General features: G+C 48.4%; 1 protein-coding gene across 1 annotated transcript in view; it reads right to left on the bottom strand.

The window, feature by feature from the left end:
* GAL3ST1 (galactose-3-O-sulfotransferase 1) overlaps positions 1-16,671 on the bottom strand; it is a 36,075-nt gene extending 19,404 nt beyond the window's left edge. Inside the window, exon 1 of the mRNA XM_074972765.1 lies at positions 16,074-16,671. The gene's annotated coding sequence lies outside the window, so the exon portion shown is untranslated. The remainder of the gene's footprint in view (positions 1-16,073) is intronic.
* Positions 16,672-18,160: the final 1,489 nt, after the last annotated feature.

Here is an 18,160-nt window from a genome sequence, read left to right as displayed (position 1 = left end):
TAGTAGAAGTGCCAGGCAATAGGGGGAGGATTAGAGTCCTCGGGGCGACCCGTCTGTCGGGGAAAAATTACATAGGTGAATAGACCCTCGGTCAGAGCCCAAAAGGTAGGGGGCTTAGCGTTCCGCCCTCCTGCTCTGTCAGGCAGAGTTTTTATGGATATAGACTTTGTGTGTTTTGTAAGTCCCAGCACAAGCGTGGGCAAATAAGGAGTAGATTTCTGTAAAACCTCACTCTGAAGGATATTGGAGTGTGGGATATTGTTGTGATTTCACAATTTTAAGAAAAATGTTAAACAAAAGGGACCAGGAGGTGTGGGGGCTAATTGAGGAGCCCACCCTCCTTGCTAAATGGTTAGCGGGACAAAGCCTGTGCCCATGGGAAGGGATGGTTCAGCGAGGAAAGCAGGATCAGATCCAGACAAGCAGGCAGGCAACAGATAAAGAGATTGGAAAACAGGTTGGGAGCCCTGAGGGGCCTAGTGGCAGGAGTAAGGAAAGGAGTAAGTATAGGCGTGGGAATTTCAGATCCCTGGGACAATACAGTAACTCCTCACTTGACATTGTAGTTATGTTCCTGAAATATGCGACTTTACGCGAAACGATGTTAAGCGAATCCAATTTCCCCATAAGAATTAATGTAAATGGGGGGATTAGGTACCAGGGAAATTTTTTTCACCAGACAAAAGACTATATTATACACAGAATAAGTTTTAAACAAACAATTTAATACTGCTACACAGCGATGATGATTGTGAAGCTTGACTGAGGTGGTGAAGTCAGAGGGTGGGGTACTTCCCAGGAAATGTTTCAGAGTAGCAGCCGTGTGAGTCTGTATTCGCAAAAAGAAAAGCAGGACTTGTGGCACCTTAGAGACTGACAAATTTATTTGAGCGTAAGCTTTCGTGAGCATCATCGGATGCATTCAGTGGAAAATACAGTGGGGAGATTTATATACATAGAGAACATGAAAATCCAGTTTGCAAATTAATTCCAATTCAGCAGTTTCTCGTTGGAGTCTGTTTTTGAAGTTTTTTTTGTTGATGAATTGCCACTTTTAGGTCTGTAATCGAGTGATCAGAGAGATTGAAGTGTTCTCCAACTGGTTTTTGAACATTATAATTCTTGACGTCTGATCTGTGTCCATTGATTCTTTTACGTAGAGACTGTCCAGTTTGACCAATGTACATGGCAGAGGGGCATTGCTGGCACATGATGGCATATATCACATTGGTAGATGTGCAGGTGAACGAGCCTCTGATAGTGTGGCTGATGTGATTAGGCCCTAAGATGGTGTCCCCTGAATAGATAGCAGGAAATGTCTTACTGATAAATGATGAACTAGCAATTGGCTGAGCCCTCAAGGGTTAACTCATTGTTGTTAATGTAGCCTCACACTCTACAAGGCAGCAGGAATGGAGGGAGGGGAGACAGCATGGCAGAGAGAGACACACACTGTGTGTGTGAGCGAGAGAGATGCGCATTGCCCCTTTAAGTATGCTGACCCCAGACCACACTCTTAAATACACTACCTTGTTAAGTAGATCAGCAAACTGAGACCGCAGCTGCTGCCAGGAAGCTCCCTCCATCCTGAGCCCTGTCGTGTGTCCCCCCTGCTCTACTAAAGATGGAGTAAGCGGGGTGCAGCAGCCGGGGGAGGGGGACACCCTGACATTAGCCCCCCCTCTTCCTCCTCTCCCTCCCCCCGCACATAGCAAGCAGGAGGCTCAGGGAGCAGCTCTAAAGCAGAGGGCAGGAGCAGCACAGGGCAGTGGGGGGAGGGACAACTGAACTGCTGGCAATTGATAGCCTGCTGGGTCGCTGCCGCACAGGGAACTTAGGGGAGCGGGGAGCTGATGGGGGGCTGCCGGCCCACCCTGGTTCCAAGCCCCCACCAGCTTCCTGCAAGCAGTGGACAAGGCAGGCCGCTGCCAAATGACATTATAAGGGAGCATTACACAACTTTAAACAAGCATGTTCCCTAATTGATCAGCAACAAAACAACGTTAAGTGGGACGACTTTAAGTGAGGAGTTACTGTACTCGGAATGGTGAAATCTGAGTTGATGAAGGTGTCATTTTGGGAGATAAGCAAGTGATTTAAGGAAAGAGAGTGAGAAGTTAACTGCAGATTCTGAAGGGAATTAAGCAGTTGAACATTGTCAAAATGTTAAAAAGGAAAAGTGTTATAGAAAAAGAATTCTTGGTTTCTTTGCAGACATTCTGAAGGAAAAATGGGCTCTTTTCCAAAGGAATGTCTGTAAATAAGCCAGGCAAAGAGACAATCTGATTTAAATCATTTGACTATGAACAATTTAGTTAAATTTGCGAAAAGAACATAAGGGGTTTCTACTGAAACTTTACCTCCCGCAAATGTATACTCATGTAATCTATGTATAACTGTGTAAAAATTAAAGCAGTGTAAGGGATGTTAAGAAAAAATAATGTGTGTGTGTAAATATATTGTGTAAATATGTGAGGTTTTAAGGACCTAAATCAATACTCCTGGTCTGTAGGTTTAAGATGAATTGGTTCGGTTTTGTTTTTAAATAACACCACTAACATCCATTCAAATCTTTCATTAAAAGTTGCAGAAATGACAGACAGTGTTTGCCAGACACAGGTAACTAATGTTGTTTGGCTTTGGTATTTAGCATTTAACCTTAAGGTACCTTAATGCTTTATAATGTTCAATATCTTTTTAAAAACCAAAGTCGTGGCTGCAAGCAGGGCAGTCAAAGCCAGGAAAATGGGAAAAGATTCTGGATTTGTTTTTTGGTAACAAAATAGCAGATAAGAGCTGTAGTAAAAGTATAAGAAATTAAAAAAGACAGCGTGCCCCTCTGGAGCAACAGCAGGGGTGAGGTGCACAAAGAAGCAATGTTAGAAACACTGAGCCTTAACGTGGCTCTGAGTAATCAAACTGTCACTTTGATAAGGTTTCAGAGTAGCAGCCATGTTAGTCTGTATTTGCAAAAACATCTGATGAAGTGAGCTGTAGCTCACGAAAGCTTATGCTCAAATAAATTTGTTAGTCTATTAGCCCTGGTCTACACTAGGAGTTTAGGTCGAATTTAGCAGCATTAAATCGATGTAAACCTGCCCCCATCCACACGATAAAGCCCTTTTTTTCGACTTAAAGGGCTCTTAAAATCGATTTCCTTAATCCACCTCTGACAAGTGGATTAGCGCTTAAATCGGCCTTGCCAGGTCGAATTTGGGGTACTGTGGATGCAATTAGACGGTATTGGCCTGCGGGAGCTATCCCAGAGTGCTCTATTGTGACCGTTGTGGACAGCACTCTCAACTCAGATGCACTGGCCAGGTAGACAGGAAAAGGCCCGCAAACTTCTGAATTTCAATTTCCTGTTTGCATGGTCACCTGCAGCTTGCCACACTGGCCAGAGCTCATCAGCAGAGGTGATCATGCAGAGCTCATCAGCAGGGGTGACCATGATGGAGTCCCAGAATTGCAAAACAGCTCCAGCATGGACCGAACAGGAGGTACGGGATCTGATCGCTGTATGGGGAAAGGAATCCGTGCTATCAGAACTCTGTTCCAGTTTTTGAAATGCCAAAACATTTGTCAAAATCTCCCAGGGCATGAAGGACAGAGGCCATAACAGGAACCCGAAGCAATGCCGCGTGAAACTTAAGGAGCTGAGGCAAGCCTACCAGAAAACCAGAGAGGCAAATGGCCGCTCCGGGTCAGAGCCCCAAACATGCCGCTTCTATGATGAGCTGCATGCCATTTTAGGGGGCTCAGCCACCACTACCCCAGCCGTGTTGTTTGACTCCTTCAATGGAGATGGAAGCAACACAGAAGCAGGTTTTGGGGACGAGGAAGATGATGATGATGAAGTTATAGATAGCTCACAGCAAGCAAGCGGAGAAACCGGTTTTCCTGACAGCCAGGAACTGTTTCTCACCCTGGACCTGTAGGCAGTCCCCCCTGAACCCACCTAAGGCTGCCTTCTGGACCCACCAGGTGGAGAAGGGACCTCTGGTGAGTGTACCTTTTAAAATATTATACATGGTTTAAAAGCAAGCATGTTTAATGATTAATTTGCCCTGGCATTTGCGGCTCTCCTGGATGTACTCCCAAAGCCTTTGCAAAAGGTTTCTGGGGAGAGCAGCCTTATTCCACCCACCATGGTAGGACACTTTCCCACACCAGGCCAGTAGCACATACTCGGGAATCATTGTAGAACAAAGCATTGCAGTGTATGTTTGCTGGCATTCAAACAACATCCGTTCTTTATCTCTCTGTGTTATCCTCAGGAGAGTGATATCATTCATGGTCACCTGGTTGAAATACAGTGCTTTTCTTAAGGGGACATGCAGAGGTGCCCATTCCTGCAGGGCTGTTTGCCTGTGGCTGAACAGAAATGTTCTCCACTGTTAGCCGGGGGCGGGTGGGGTGTGAGGGGCTAGCCACGTGGTGGGGGGAGGCAAAATGCGACCTTGGAACGAAAGCACATGTGCTGTGTATGTAATGTTAACAGCAAGGTTTTAACCGTGAAAGAGTGCAGCCATTGTTCTAGAAAATGTGTCTTTTTAAATACCACGGCCTCTTTTTTTTTTCTCCACCAGCTGCATGTGTTTCAATGATCACAGGATCTTCTCCTTCCCAGAGGCTAGTGAAGATTAGAAGGCGAAAAAAACGCACTCGTGATGAAATGTTCTCTGAGCTCATGGTGTCCTCCCACACTGACATAGCACAGACGACTGCGTGGAAGCAGACAATGTCAGAGTGCAGGAAAGCACAATATGACCTGGAGGAGAGGTGGCGGGCTGAAGAGAGTAAGTGGTGGGCTGAAGAGAGGGCTGAAGCTCGAATGTGGCGGCAGCGTGATGAGAGGAGGTAGGATTCAATGTTGAGGCTGCTGGAGGATCAAACCAATATGCTCCAGTGTATGGTTGAGCTGCAGGAAAGGCAGCAGGAGCACAGACCGCTGCTACAGCCCCTGTGTAACCAACCGCCCTCCTCCCCAAGTTCCATAGCCTCCTCACCCAGACGCCCAAGAACGCAGTGGGGGGGCCTCCCGCCACCTGGCCACTCCACCCCAGAGGATTACCCAAGCAACAGAAGGCTGGCATTCAATATGTTTTAAAGTTTTAAACTTTTAAAGTGCTGTGTGGCCTTGTCCTTCCCTCCTCCACCTCCCCTCCTGGTGCTTCTCTCCTCCACCACCCCTCCTGGGCTACCTCGGTAGTTATCCCCCTATTTGGGTGATGAATGAATAAAGAATGTATGAATGTGAAGCAACAATGACTTTATTGCCTCTGCAAGCGGTGATTGAAGGGAGGAGGGGAGAGTGGTTAGCTTACAGGGAAGTAGAGTGAACCAAGGGGCGGTGGGTTTCATCATGGAGAAACAAACAGAACTTTCACACCGTAGCCTGTCCAGTCATGAAACTGGTTTTCAAAGCTTCTCTGATGCGCACCGCGCCCTCCTGTGCTCTTCTAACCGCCCTGGCGTCTGGCTGTGCGAAACCAGCAGCCAGGCGATTTGCCTCAACCTCCCACCCCGCCATAAATGTCTCCCCCTTACTCTCACAGATATTATGGAGTGCACAGCAATCAGTAATAACAGTGGGAATATTTGTTTAGCTGAGGTCTAAGCAAGTCAGTAAACTATGCCAGAGCGCCTTTAAACGTCCAAATGCACATTCTACCACCATTCTGCACTTGCTCAGCCTGTAGTTGAACAGCTCCTGACTACTGTCCAGGCTGCCTGTGTATGGCTTCATAAGCCATGGCATTAAGGGGTAGGCTGGGTCCCCAAGGATACATATAGGCATTTCAACGTCCCCAACGGTTATTTTCTGGTCTGGGAAGTAAGTCCCTTGCTGCAGCTGTTGAAACAGACCAGAGTTCCTGAAGATGCGAGCATCATCTACCTTTCCCGGCCATCCCACGTTGATGTTGGTGAAACGTCCCTTGTGATCCACCAGTTCTTGCAGCACCACTGAAAAGTACCCCTTGCGGTTTATGTACTCACCACCTTGGTGCTCCGGTGGCAAGATAGGGATATGGGTTCCGTCTATGGCCCCACCACAGTTAGGGAATCCCATTGCAGCAAAGCCATCCACTATGACCTGCACATTTCCCAGGGTCACTACCCTTGATAGCAGCAGATCTTTGATTGCGTTGGCTACTTGCATCACAGCAGCCCCCACAGTAGATTTGCCCACTCCAAATTGATTCCCGACCGACCAGTAGCTGTCTGGCGTTGCAAGCTTCCACAGGGCTATTGCCTCTCACTTCTCAACTGTGAGGGCTGCTCTCATCTTGGTATTCTTGAGCCTCAGGGCAGGGGAAAGCAAGTCACAAAATTTCATGAAAGTGCCCTTATGCATGCGAAAATTTCACAACCACTGGGAATCATCCCAGACCTGCAACACTATGCGGTCCCACCAGTCTGTGCTTGTTTCCCGAGCCCAGAATCGGCGTTCCACTGCATGAACCTGCCCCATTAGCACCATGATGCCCACATTGCCAGGGCCCCTGCTTTGAGAGAAGTCTGTGTCCATGTCCTCATCACTCACGTCACCGCGCTGACGTTGCCTACTCGCCCGGTATCGCTTTGCCAGGTTCTGGTGCTGCATATACTGCTGGATAATGCGTGTGGTGTTTCATGTGCTCCTAATTGCCAAAGTGATCTGAGCGGGCTCCATGCTTGCAGTGGTATGGCCTCTGCACAGAAAAAAAGCACGGAACGATTGTCTGCCGTTGCCCTGACGGAGAGAGGGGCGACTGACGACGTGGCTTATAGGGTTGGCTTACAGGAATTAAAATCAACAAAGGGGGTGGCTTTGCGAGAAACTGAATGGCCCCCTCAAGGACAGAACTCAAAACCTCAAGGATAGAACTCAAAACTGGGCTTGGCAGGCCGTTGATTTCACAGAGGGAAGGAGGAAGGGAGGAGAAAATTAATACAAAACAAATCTGGTCTATTTCTTGTTTTGAGCCACTTCATCTATCTTTATACATCTTGCTGGCAGCAGACTGTGCAGTACGACCGCTAGCCGTCATCATCTCCTAGGTGCTCGGCAGAAGACGGTGCAGTATGACGACTAGCCATCATCTTCTGCTGGCTGGAGGTTAAAAGACAGCGCACTGCCGGTAGGACTGAATCGCCATGAGACGAAACTTAAAAGGGAAATGACCTGGCTGAGTCACTCCCATGTTTGCCCAGGCGCCCGATTAAAAGAGCACCCAGGACTATGTCGAGGATGGCTACCAGTCATACTGCACTGTCTGCTGCCAAAAGGCAATAAGCTCCTGCTGTGTAGCAATGCAGGACCACATCTGCCAGCACCCAGGAGACATACGGTGACCGTGAGCTGAGCGGGCTCCATGCTTGCCGTGGTATGGCGTCTGCACAGGTAACTCAAGAAAAAAGGTGCAAAATGATTGTCTGCCCTTGCTTTCACAGAGGGAGGGAGGGAAGGAGGGCCTGATGATACGTACCCAGAACCACCTGTGACAATGTTTTAGCCCCATCAGGCACTGGGATTTCTACCCAGAATTCAGATGAGCGGCGGAGACTGTGGGAACTGTGGGATAGTCACCCACAGTGCAACACTCCAGAAGTCGATGGTTGCCTCGGTACTGCAGACACACTCCGCCGACTACATGCACTTAGAGCACTTGTGTGGGGACACACACAATCAACTGTATAAAACCGCTTTTTACAAAACCAACTTCTATAAATTCGACCTAATTTCATAGTGTAGACATACCCTTAGGTGCCATAAGTCCTCCTTTTCTTTTTACTTTGATAAGGGTATGTGAAAACTCGGTGAGCACAAAAGAAACAGTTACATCTTATGTAAAAATTGATATGGCTAATATAATGTTATAGAAGTTAAACTATGGAAGAAATGTGCATTTTCCCCAGGATGTGTGCAGTGTATATTGTAGAAGGGGTAAAAGAAATGCAAATAAAACATGCTACTTAATTAAAATCCTATTAGGGCTCTAAAAGGAGCCACGATAGGTTGAGTTTTCTTTTTCAGATTGCTGTGTGTTTTGGAAGCAGGAGTTGAAAGTTAAAAGTAATCAGAACTCTGGTGAAAGTTCATTGTGTCCCTTTTAAGACAGTCTCTGAGCTGCTGATGGCTTTGGATCCAAAAGCAAGCCAGAAAGCATCTGTGTTGATGCAAATTAGCTAACTGATAGAGAAAGGAGAGAACTGCACAGAAATGGCAGCACAAAGGAGCTGCAGATAAAGAACATACCTGGTAAGCAAAGAAACTACCTGAAACCAAAAGGCTTAAATTATGACCCTCCAGAGGAAGGTGGAAAAAGAAGTCAAACCTAAAAATAAGAGAGGAACAGGTTAACCCGAAGTAGAAAAATGCAATATGCAGTGCTGAAATCTGAAGACAGGTACAAAAGGGGTCTGCTTAAATGCATGACTCTCCTACCGTTTAATTCACCAAAATTAAATAGGATAAAATTCATGGTATATATAACAAGATACCTTTAATAAATTTGATGCTAATGTTATTGTTAATATTAAACTTTGGGATAAATTTAATGTTAATAAGTACCCCTGTAACAATGTAAAGGGTATGATTTTTGGGAAAAAAAACAAAACAAAAAAACCTTTAAGGTCATATGGTAATGATGCTTCTCAGCTATTACCTGTGAATAAACTTAAAACTTAGCACAGCAAAAAAACATTACAAACTTGGTCTCCTATATAGCAAGGGAAACTGAGGTACACCACCTCATGAGTTTAATGACTAAACAGTGGGATAATTTCCCCTAAACCCTTAAAAGGTAGAAGCCATTGAAACCTGGCCTCCCCCTAGAACAAAAACACAGGAAAGTATGGGGGTAATTCGTCTGTTTTGCCTGCAATCAGCAAGGGTATTTGTAAAAGAAAGGGATATTTTAAGCAAAAATCTGCCACCCCAAAAGGGGTAGAGACATGTTCTTTTTGTCTTTCAAAAAATCAGGAAAAGCTGATACCAGCTGAAGAGCAACCCAGATTTCCATGAATCTATTGTCGTGACAAAAATTGTTTTGTGTTTTATGTTTTGTCTTGTGATGTTTGTCTTGTTGCTAGCATTGTTGTGTATTGTGTTAAACAAACAAACAAACAAAAAAACCCTACTGCATTAGCAGAAAAGGATTAAAAATCATTTTAACTGTATTTACAGAAACCAATGTTGCAGAAAGGCAGAAGTCAAGAAATGCCAGTCTGTTAACAGGGAAACATCCTCATATAGCAGACACCATATTAGGAGGAATTGGTTCTGGAGCAGTATTCATTGGCACCACTCAGTGCTGACTGGTTGCCGCTGAGATTCCCATCGCACTGAATAATGAATGGAACTTGTAAGTGGATCCTGAAGTTGAGGGCAGCAGCTGGTAACAGGACTCCCTTATCCCTGACACCCAACACTGCAGCCTAGTGTCTCGGGCAGAACCAGCTGCTTCCCTTCCACTAAAACTGGTCCACAGGAAAAGTTCCAGATCTAAAGCTGGGTGGGGGCAGGAGGGTGCCAGCCTTTTGGCTATTGTCATCGTCTAGTGATAGGCAGACCTCCCGGGGAGGGGGCGGGGATGCTCTCACAAACTGCCTCTCTGCTGCTGTCCTTTCTACCCTTCACTGGTGTATCCCTGGCAGCCTTCGTACCTGAACACAAGGATCGGAAAGCTGATCCTCTTCCCACCAGCCTGGCAGCAGCAGCTACCGTCTTTCTAATGCCTCGCTTCCTCCGAGTCATTCAAGAGGGACCTGGCACCTCAGCTCCCAGCAGAGACTCCCAGCTACAGACTAGGGACCGAATGGCTCGGCAGCAGTTCTGCAGAAAAGGACCTAGGGGTTACAGGGACGAGAAGCTGGATATGAGTCAACAGTGTGCCCTTGTTGCCAAGAAGGCCAATGGCATTTTGGGATGTATAAGTATGGGCATTGCCAGCAGATCGAGGGACGTGATTGTTCCCCTCTATTCAACATTGGTGAGGCCTCATCTGAAGTACTGTGTCCAGTTTTGGGCCCCACACTACAAGAAGGATGTGGAAAAATTGGAAAACGTCCAGCAGAGGGCAACAAAAATGATTAGGGGACTGGAACACATGACTTATGAGGAGAGGCTGAGGGAAATGGGATTGTTGAGTCTGCGGAAGAGAAGAATGAGGGGGGATTTGATAGCTGCTTTCAACTACCTGAAAGGGGGTTCCAAAGAGGATGGATCTAGACTGTTCTCAATGGTAGCTGATGACAGAACAAGGAGTAATGGTCTCAAGTTGCAGTGGGGGAGGTTTAGGTTGGATATTAGGAAAAACTTTTTCACCAGGAGGGTGGAGAAACACTGGAATGTGTTACCTAGGGAGGTGGTGGAATCTCCTTCCTTAGATATTTTTAAGGTCAGGCTTGACAAAGCCCTGGCTGGGATGATTTAGTGGGTGTTGGTCCTGCTTTGAGCAGGGGGTTGGACTAGATGACCTCCTGAGGTCTCTTCCAATCCTGATATTCTATGATTCTATGAACTTCTCTTCCTCTGGCCCAGTGACCATGACCCCAGGCTTGACGCAGGAAAGATAGTCTCCTCCTGGGCTTATGACAAAGACACACCCCATCAGCAACCAGAGGCATCATCATCAAACACCAGTCTGCGTTTCCAACCCCGACACCTCCAGGCTAGGAGGGGATCTATGTAGGCACAGACTGAAATGGCTGATACCACTGGGATGGCAGCACCAGGAATACCCGGGAGGTTTAGGTTGGACAATAGGAAAAATATCCTATCAAGGTGGTTAAACACTGGAATAAATTGCCCAGGGAGATTGTGGAATCTCCACCACTGGAGATTTTTAAGAGCAGATTAGACAAACATCTGCTGGGGATGGTCTAGATCAGCAGTTCTCAAACTTTAGCAACCCGAGGACCCCCATTTTGATTTAAAATTTTTCAGGGACCCCCAAGCCATCCACTTAGCCCCAGGCACTGCCCCCACCCCACCCCTTCCCTCAAGGCCCCATTCCCGCCCCACCTCTTCCCACCCCCCGCTGACTCCATCCCCCCTCCCTCCATCATTCGTTCTCCCCCACCCTCAATCACTTTCACCAGGCTGGGGCAGGAAGTTGGGGTGCAGAGGGGGTGCAGGGTGCAGGCTCTGGGAGGGAGTTTGGGTGCAGGGTGTGGACTCTGGGCTGGGGCAGGGAGTTGGGGTGCAGGAGAGGGTGTGGGTTCCGGCCAGGCGGCTCTTACTTTGCATGGCTCCCGAAAGCGACCGGCACACCCCTCTGGCAATGGCTCCTAGGTGGGGGGACCAGGGGCTGTCCGTGCACTGCCCCTGCCCATAGGCACTGCCCCACAGCTCCTATTGGCCACAGTTCCCAGCCAATGTGAGCTACAGAGTTGGCACTCGGGCTGGGGCAGCACACCGAGACCCCTGGCCTCCACCCAGGAGCCGCAGGGTCGTGCCAGCTTGCCGTGTGGAGCCAGGGCAAGTAGGAAGCCTGCTTAGCCCTGCTGTGCTGCCAGACTTTTAGCACCTAAAATCTCCCAGTTTGGCTTCAGTAGTCTCCGGAAAATAGAGGGGAGGAGGAGTTGATCAGCGATGCCTGCGGATCCCCTGGAGTATCCTCGGGGACCCCGAGGGTCCGCAGACCCCAGTTTGAGAAAAGCTGGTCTAGATAATTACTCAGTCCTGCCTTAAGTGCAGGGGACTGGACTAGAAGACATCCCTTCCAGTCCTCCGATTCTATGATTCTACCTCCATGCTAGAGACAGGAAACCTACTACTGGCGTGGCTGCACCATAACTCACCTCCTGTGTCCTGGAAACATGCAGAGGCAACATCACATTGCGGCGTAAATGTAACAGGGTCAGGCTATCGTTTGTCCCATTAGACAAGCAGCCCCTTAGCCCCACTGAAATGCACCTAACGGCTCTTGACTCCCACCTCTATAGTCCCCCAAGGTGATTTTATCAAATGGTCAGCAGACACGTCTGGCAGAGAAGAGACTGGGGTTTAATAGGTTCTCTTCAGGGGACAGTGTTGTAAGTATTCTCAAGAGTGGCAGTAATGGTAAGATAATGGCCTATGTTCTCATAGCAGCTTCTAGCCCAAAGGAGGCCAAAAAAGGAATCACTTCATCCAGCACTGCCATGCAGCCACCTCTGGGGTGGAACATGGGCAGCTCTTTAACAGAATCCTAAAACACTAAACAACAATTTAGGATATTAAGTCCTGCATCCAGCTGAAAATTCAGGGGGAAATTTGAAGAACAGGCAATTATAAATGACACCATAGCCAGAAATGGGCCAGGACCAGAGCTACTACCCTGATATTTGTGAAAAGTGAGTTGGAATCTTTCACACCCAAGGCTTTGGTTTTACAGCTCATCCAAAAGACAGCAGCCCCTCCACCAGCACACTTGGTATGAAAATGCCATAGAAATGCAAGGTATTATTATTACAGCCTAATCTGGAAACAGAGAGATTTTCTCTGACGGAACCAGCAAGCTCAAGCATCTGTTCTACCCCACAAAGTGCCCAGCATGTAAAAATGAGCAGCATAGTGGAAGCGTTTGTAAACATGTCTCCCTTGCCATGCAGAAGCTGCTGAGGTGGGGAGAAGGGCCCACATTCTCCAATGTCCCTAGTTCCCATTGAAATGCACCTAAATCCCTTTGAGCATCTGGGCCAAGGTGCTTCACACAGGCAGCCAGGGTTCTCTGGCTGCTGAAGTAGGAATAAATCTCTTTTTACACAATAGAAAGAAAATACCGTCACTAGCAGTAAAAGGCTGCCCTATGTGTAGAGCCCTACCAAATTCACAGCTGTGAAAAATGCATCATGGACCATGAAATCTGGTCTCTGCTGTGAAATCCGGTTTTTTGTTTACTTTCACCCTATACTATACAGATTTCATGGGAGAGATCACTGTTTCTCAAACTGGGGGTCCTGACCTAAAAAGAGGTATGGGGTGGGTCACAAGCAAAGTTCCCTCTCATTTTTGACAGGCTGTGTGCGCAAAAAATTTCTTCTGTGCAAATTTTTGTGCTTCTGTGCAAATATTTGTGTGCGCGGTGTTTCGCTGTGTGCGGGGGGTTTAGGATCTGTGTGCGTGTGCACATGCGCACAGCTTAGAGGGAACAGTGGTCGCAAGGTTATTGTAGGAGGGGTTGTGGGATTGCCACCCTTACTTCTGTGCTGTCTTCAGAGCTGGGCGTTCAGAGAGCGGAGGCTGCTGTCCAGGCGCCCAGCTCTGAAGGCAGTGCCACTGCCAGCAGCAGCGCAGAAGTAAGGGTGGCAATGCCATGCCATGCCACCCTTACTTCTGCCCTGCTGCCTTCAAAGCTGGGCGGCTGGAGAATAGCAGCTCTTGACTGAGGGCCCAGCTCTGAAGGCAGCAGCGCAGACGTAAGGGTGACAATATCACACCATGCCATCCTTATTTCTGCAAAGCTGCTGGTGGCAGTGCTGCCTTAAGAGCTGGGCGCCTGGACAGCAGCTGCTGCTCTCCAGCCACCTACCTCTGAAGGCAGTGCAGAAGTAAGGGTGGCAATACTGCGAACCCCCTACAATAACTTGTGACCCCCCCCCCACAACCCTCTTTTGGGTCAGGACCCCGAGTTACAATACTGTGAAATTTCAGATTAAATATCTGAAATAATAAAATGTATTATTTTTAAAAATCTACGACCGTGAAATTGACCAAAATGGACCGTGAATTTGGTGGGGCCCCACCTATGTGTAGGGAACCTGCTGTGCAAAGGGCCTGTCAGTCAAGCCATTCTCACTGTGGCCTTGTCTACACACAAAGTTGTACTGGTTTCACTGAATTGCTTTTAAATCAACTTAAGTTAGTGGTGTAGTGCAAAGACGCATGTGCACTCTTGAATTGGTTTAAAAGTGTTTTTTCTCAATTCAGTTTAAACCACTTAGAAGCCAAATTAAACTAAATGTATGTAAGCCACATTTAAATCAATTTAGGTGTATCCACACAGGGTTTTTCACTGATTTAACTAAACTGATTTAAAAGCACATTATAGTGAAACTGGCACAAGTCTGTGTGCAGATCAGGCATAGACCAAAATGTCACTCCTGGTCGATAGCTTTCAGATGAGTGATGAGAGCATAAAGGGGTAGTGACATCAGAAGACTGGCTGCATTGAAAACTCACTCCTTCCCACTTTCTTTACCAAGGGTACAGCAAAGCCATGACTTTAAGCATAGCACTAGATGTGCACATATTGCCATGATTAGAATCTGGGCCAAGCTCCTTCCCTCTGCCACTAATTATACCTGTGATTATTGACAGGGAAACAATTATAAGGAGCATCTCTTCCCTGAGGAGGGACTATAAAAATGGTACAATGGTTTTCATGTTTCTTGTGCCTCCAGAACAAATGCGCTCAGTTTTTGACAGCCAGCTCTGGGATCAGAGAGCAAAGCTGGGCTCATTCCTTCCCATGCATCATCGCTGGTAATTAAAATTCTGCAGACCACATTACAGCTTCAGTGACGCCATTGTGTGCTGGGATCAGATAACTGGGGCCCTGTCATTGAAACTCAGTTGATAGTTCTGTTGATGAAAAGTGCTACATAAGAGGTAGGTATTTATTATTAATATTTTATTAATCATAATTATTATTATTGATTATAGTTATGCAAAAGCCAGAATACAATCTGACACACTCTCCCAGAGCTATGTGACTTTCCAGCAGTTAAGAGCAGTCAAAAGTTATTGGGGTTTTTGTTTGTTTGGTCACTAAGGTCAGGAAAAGTGAGTCAGACACAAACAGCTAGCAGGTCTGCTGAGTATGGAGAGGGTCACTGCTGCAGACACATTCAAAGCAGGGTCTCACTGTAAGCATCTAACTCACTTTTCTTTGCCCATTCGGTTTATTTACTTTTTGCCTTTTACTCAGCAAACAGTGAAACAGGCTGGTCAGTTTCCGGTTCTGTTTCTTGTCAGTTTCACTTCCTGGTTCCCATGCACTGGCCCAAGGCTGGGCTGCGGACACTGCAGGATGTTGGCTAAACCCAAGCTATAGAGGTTCAATGAAATGTGAAAAGAAACGCACAAAAGCCTATTAGCTGGAGTCCAGCTCTGTAAATCCTGAGACACGGGCAGTGAAACAAGTAACTGCCTCCTCCAGCCAGTGACTGCTCTGCAGTAAGAGTCTCTAATCCCCAATCCATGGTCATTAGAGTGGAGGGGGCATTTCCCCCCTCTCCCAGGGATGCTAGAGAGTACTTTCTCCTCCACCCAGGCCTGGCCTCCACTGGGATGTTTATAAATAAATACTCCTGGGATCGTTTTCTTAGCCCAGCCTCAGTATTGACTTTGCCTTAGGTGAGTAGATTAATAATTAATGCAGGCTGCAGTCCTGCAGGCAGGCGGCAAGGAGCAGCTCCTGTTATTTGTGGCTCCCTGTTAGCACTGGGAGCAGGGGCATGGTGACTTACCACCTTCCTAACGAGAGTAACACAGCTGTGCCCAGACAGAGAACATGGCCCCAACTGCCCCTCCCAGACAGCATGTCCCCTACAGCTACCCCCACTTTCCTGTAGACACACATGACCCCCACTGCTACCCCCAGAGACAGCAGGTTTCCCACAATTACCCCCACCCCTGCAGCCCTCCCAGCCCCGAAAGCCTGTCCCCAGTGGCACTCCTCCGGCAGAGCGGGCATCCCAGAGGAAAAGGAGGGTTCTCACTCTTCCCCATACATCTCCCTCTCCCAAGCCCATGCTCCCTGCTGCACCCGCAAACACTGTCAGTGACAGCCAGACTCTTTACAAACAGTGTCCTGGCACACACAGACTCTACTACCCCACTGCACGCAACCACCCAGTGCTCTAACTATATGCTTTCCCTTCCCCATTACAGACAAACACTCTATCACCCCCTCACCCCTTTCCATTCTTTCACCACACATAATCCCCTATGCACAGTCTCTCTCTCTCTCACACACACCCAACACACACTCCCCCACATGCTCTCTCACACACACATGTCCCCTGCACGCTCTCTCTCTCTCACACACGCACTCCCCATTGCAGTAGATATGTTGTAAAAAAAACCCCGTGAACCTCACCTTTTCCTTGGCTTAAGCTCCTCTCTGCAAACTTCCCTTTTCTTCCAGGGCTCAGTCGGACCAGACTGCACGCAAAGGGCGTTGGGATGCTGCTTCAACATGGAATCTCCTGGGCAGCTATCCCGGTGCCAGCTCTTACAAGGCAGCTCGCCCCTCCCTAGAAGTCGTGGCCACCTTCCCTATGCCATCTCCACGGTGCCAGGGCCATGCCATCAGCTTGGGACTCTGCAGCAGGAGGTTTCTTTCCAATGGTGCCTGCTATCTCCAGGATCTCAGTCTCTCCTCCCAGGTGTGGAGCTGGGGCTGGACCCTCCCACCATCTCCTGGAGGGAGACTGTCCCGAGAATGAACTCTCACCATCACCCTAGCTGGCTCCCTGGCTTGTCCCTCCTCCCACTTCAAGCCGCACAGAGAGCTCATTCACAGCCCTCCCTTCCGGGGCTGAGAACAACAGAACCATTTGTATCCTTCTGCAGCATTGACATCAACAAAGACATTGTCACTGAAGACCATGCACTCCTTCCCCATTTCTCCTGCTAGGCACAGAAAAATCCAGCCTTACCAACCATGGCAGGAGCCCAGGGCCCAGAGCATGCAGATAAAACAGCCAGGCTGGGAGCTTGTGGCAGGCACTGGTGTTCACTTGTGGAGCCACTGGCTTTTGGGGCCAGGTCCCACTTGACCACAGGACAGGTTTCCATTGGTGGCTAGTGGAGAGGGCCCTACCCGTAACCCAGCAGGCAGGCTTGGCAGGCTGGGAGGCGGACGGGTTCCTGGCTCACCTGGCAGCTGCTAGCAGGGATGGGGTTTCAAGATTGGCTGAGATTTCTAAGTAAACACACAATACAGCAGGGTCTGTTCCACCCACCAGGGCTGGGGGAGAGGCAGACAGCAAGCCCCACTGTAGCTGCTCGTTGGCCAGGAATGGTCTCCCATGTGCTGGGGCTGGGAAATGGCTTCATACCACTCAGGAGGTTGCTCACAGTGGGCCTGGTTTGAAGCTAATTGAAATCAGTGGGGATCTTTCCATAGACTCCAGTGGCCTTTGGAGCTGGCTCAGCGTGCGAGCTGGAAACCGCAGGTGGCTGGCACTGCTCCAAGCACCTCCTCGAGCACACTGCTTCGCAGACTGGGAGGGGCCAGCCTTTTCCCAGAGGCTTAGCTCCACTCCAGAGGGGGCTTTGAAAAGGGGGGTTGGGCGGGGCAACCTTGCTGCTTTGACCCTGGGGGGAGCTGTGATCTGGATCTGAACTCTGTGGCCGAGGCTTGTCTCAGAGATCCTGTCCAAGGCAGAGTCTGTCTCTGCTCAGCCCTATCCCGATTCCAAGCCAGAGGCTGACATCTCACAGCCCACGCCTGGCCTGCTCAGTCCCTGCGCACTCATCACTGTCCCGGTCTCACTGATTCCCCAGCCAGCCTTTTTCTCACGGAATCGCTGATCCCCACCACTTACCTCTTTATTTATTTATAGACTTTTATGGGCATCATCAGGGAGCAGCTGAGTCCCTGCCAAGTTATTAAAGTCCAATTACAATCACACAAACTCTCTCACCCTCTCTTCACTGAAAGGCCATAGCATTATTTTTTCTGGTGTGTTTAAGTGGGTGAAGTTGGCCAAGGCTTATCTTGCCTGTGGCTATTGTCTTCTCTGCAAAACAGATGGATTTTTGGGGGGGGGGGGTGGTCATGACCGCACGTTAGCCAGCCCACTGTCAAATTCTAGTGGAGATCTACCATGGGTCAACAATATTCTGCTGCCCATGGTTGACCTTGCCTAGCCTCCTGCATCCATTTTCAGTGTAAAAACACATATTATTTGGCAGTGAAGACAAAGCCTGTGTGTGGAGAGCTCTTGAGGGGAAACTAAGCTGAAGAGATAGTTTTGCATTGAGTTCTGATCCCTCTGAGTCCCGTGGTCTTGTCTCTCATGTGGCAGGGAGTTCCACAGTCTAAGCCCTTCTCCCATGAGGGTTCTGACTCCTGTACTCACAAACCTCCCCCATTGGAGACAGTGTCGGGCCCCGGAGGCACATAGTTGTCATGGGACATTGTGCTCGCAAAGGGAGAGGCGTCTCTCAGGCAGCAGG

Source organism: Natator depressus, chromosome 15, assembly GCF_965152275.1.
Source record: "Natator depressus isolate rNatDep1 chromosome 15, rNatDep2.hap1, whole genome shotgun sequence".
In the NCBI taxonomy this organism is placed as follows: Eukaryota; Metazoa; Chordata; order Testudines; family Cheloniidae; genus Natator; species Natator depressus.
This window is presented reverse-complemented; position numbering and strand designations above follow the sequence as displayed.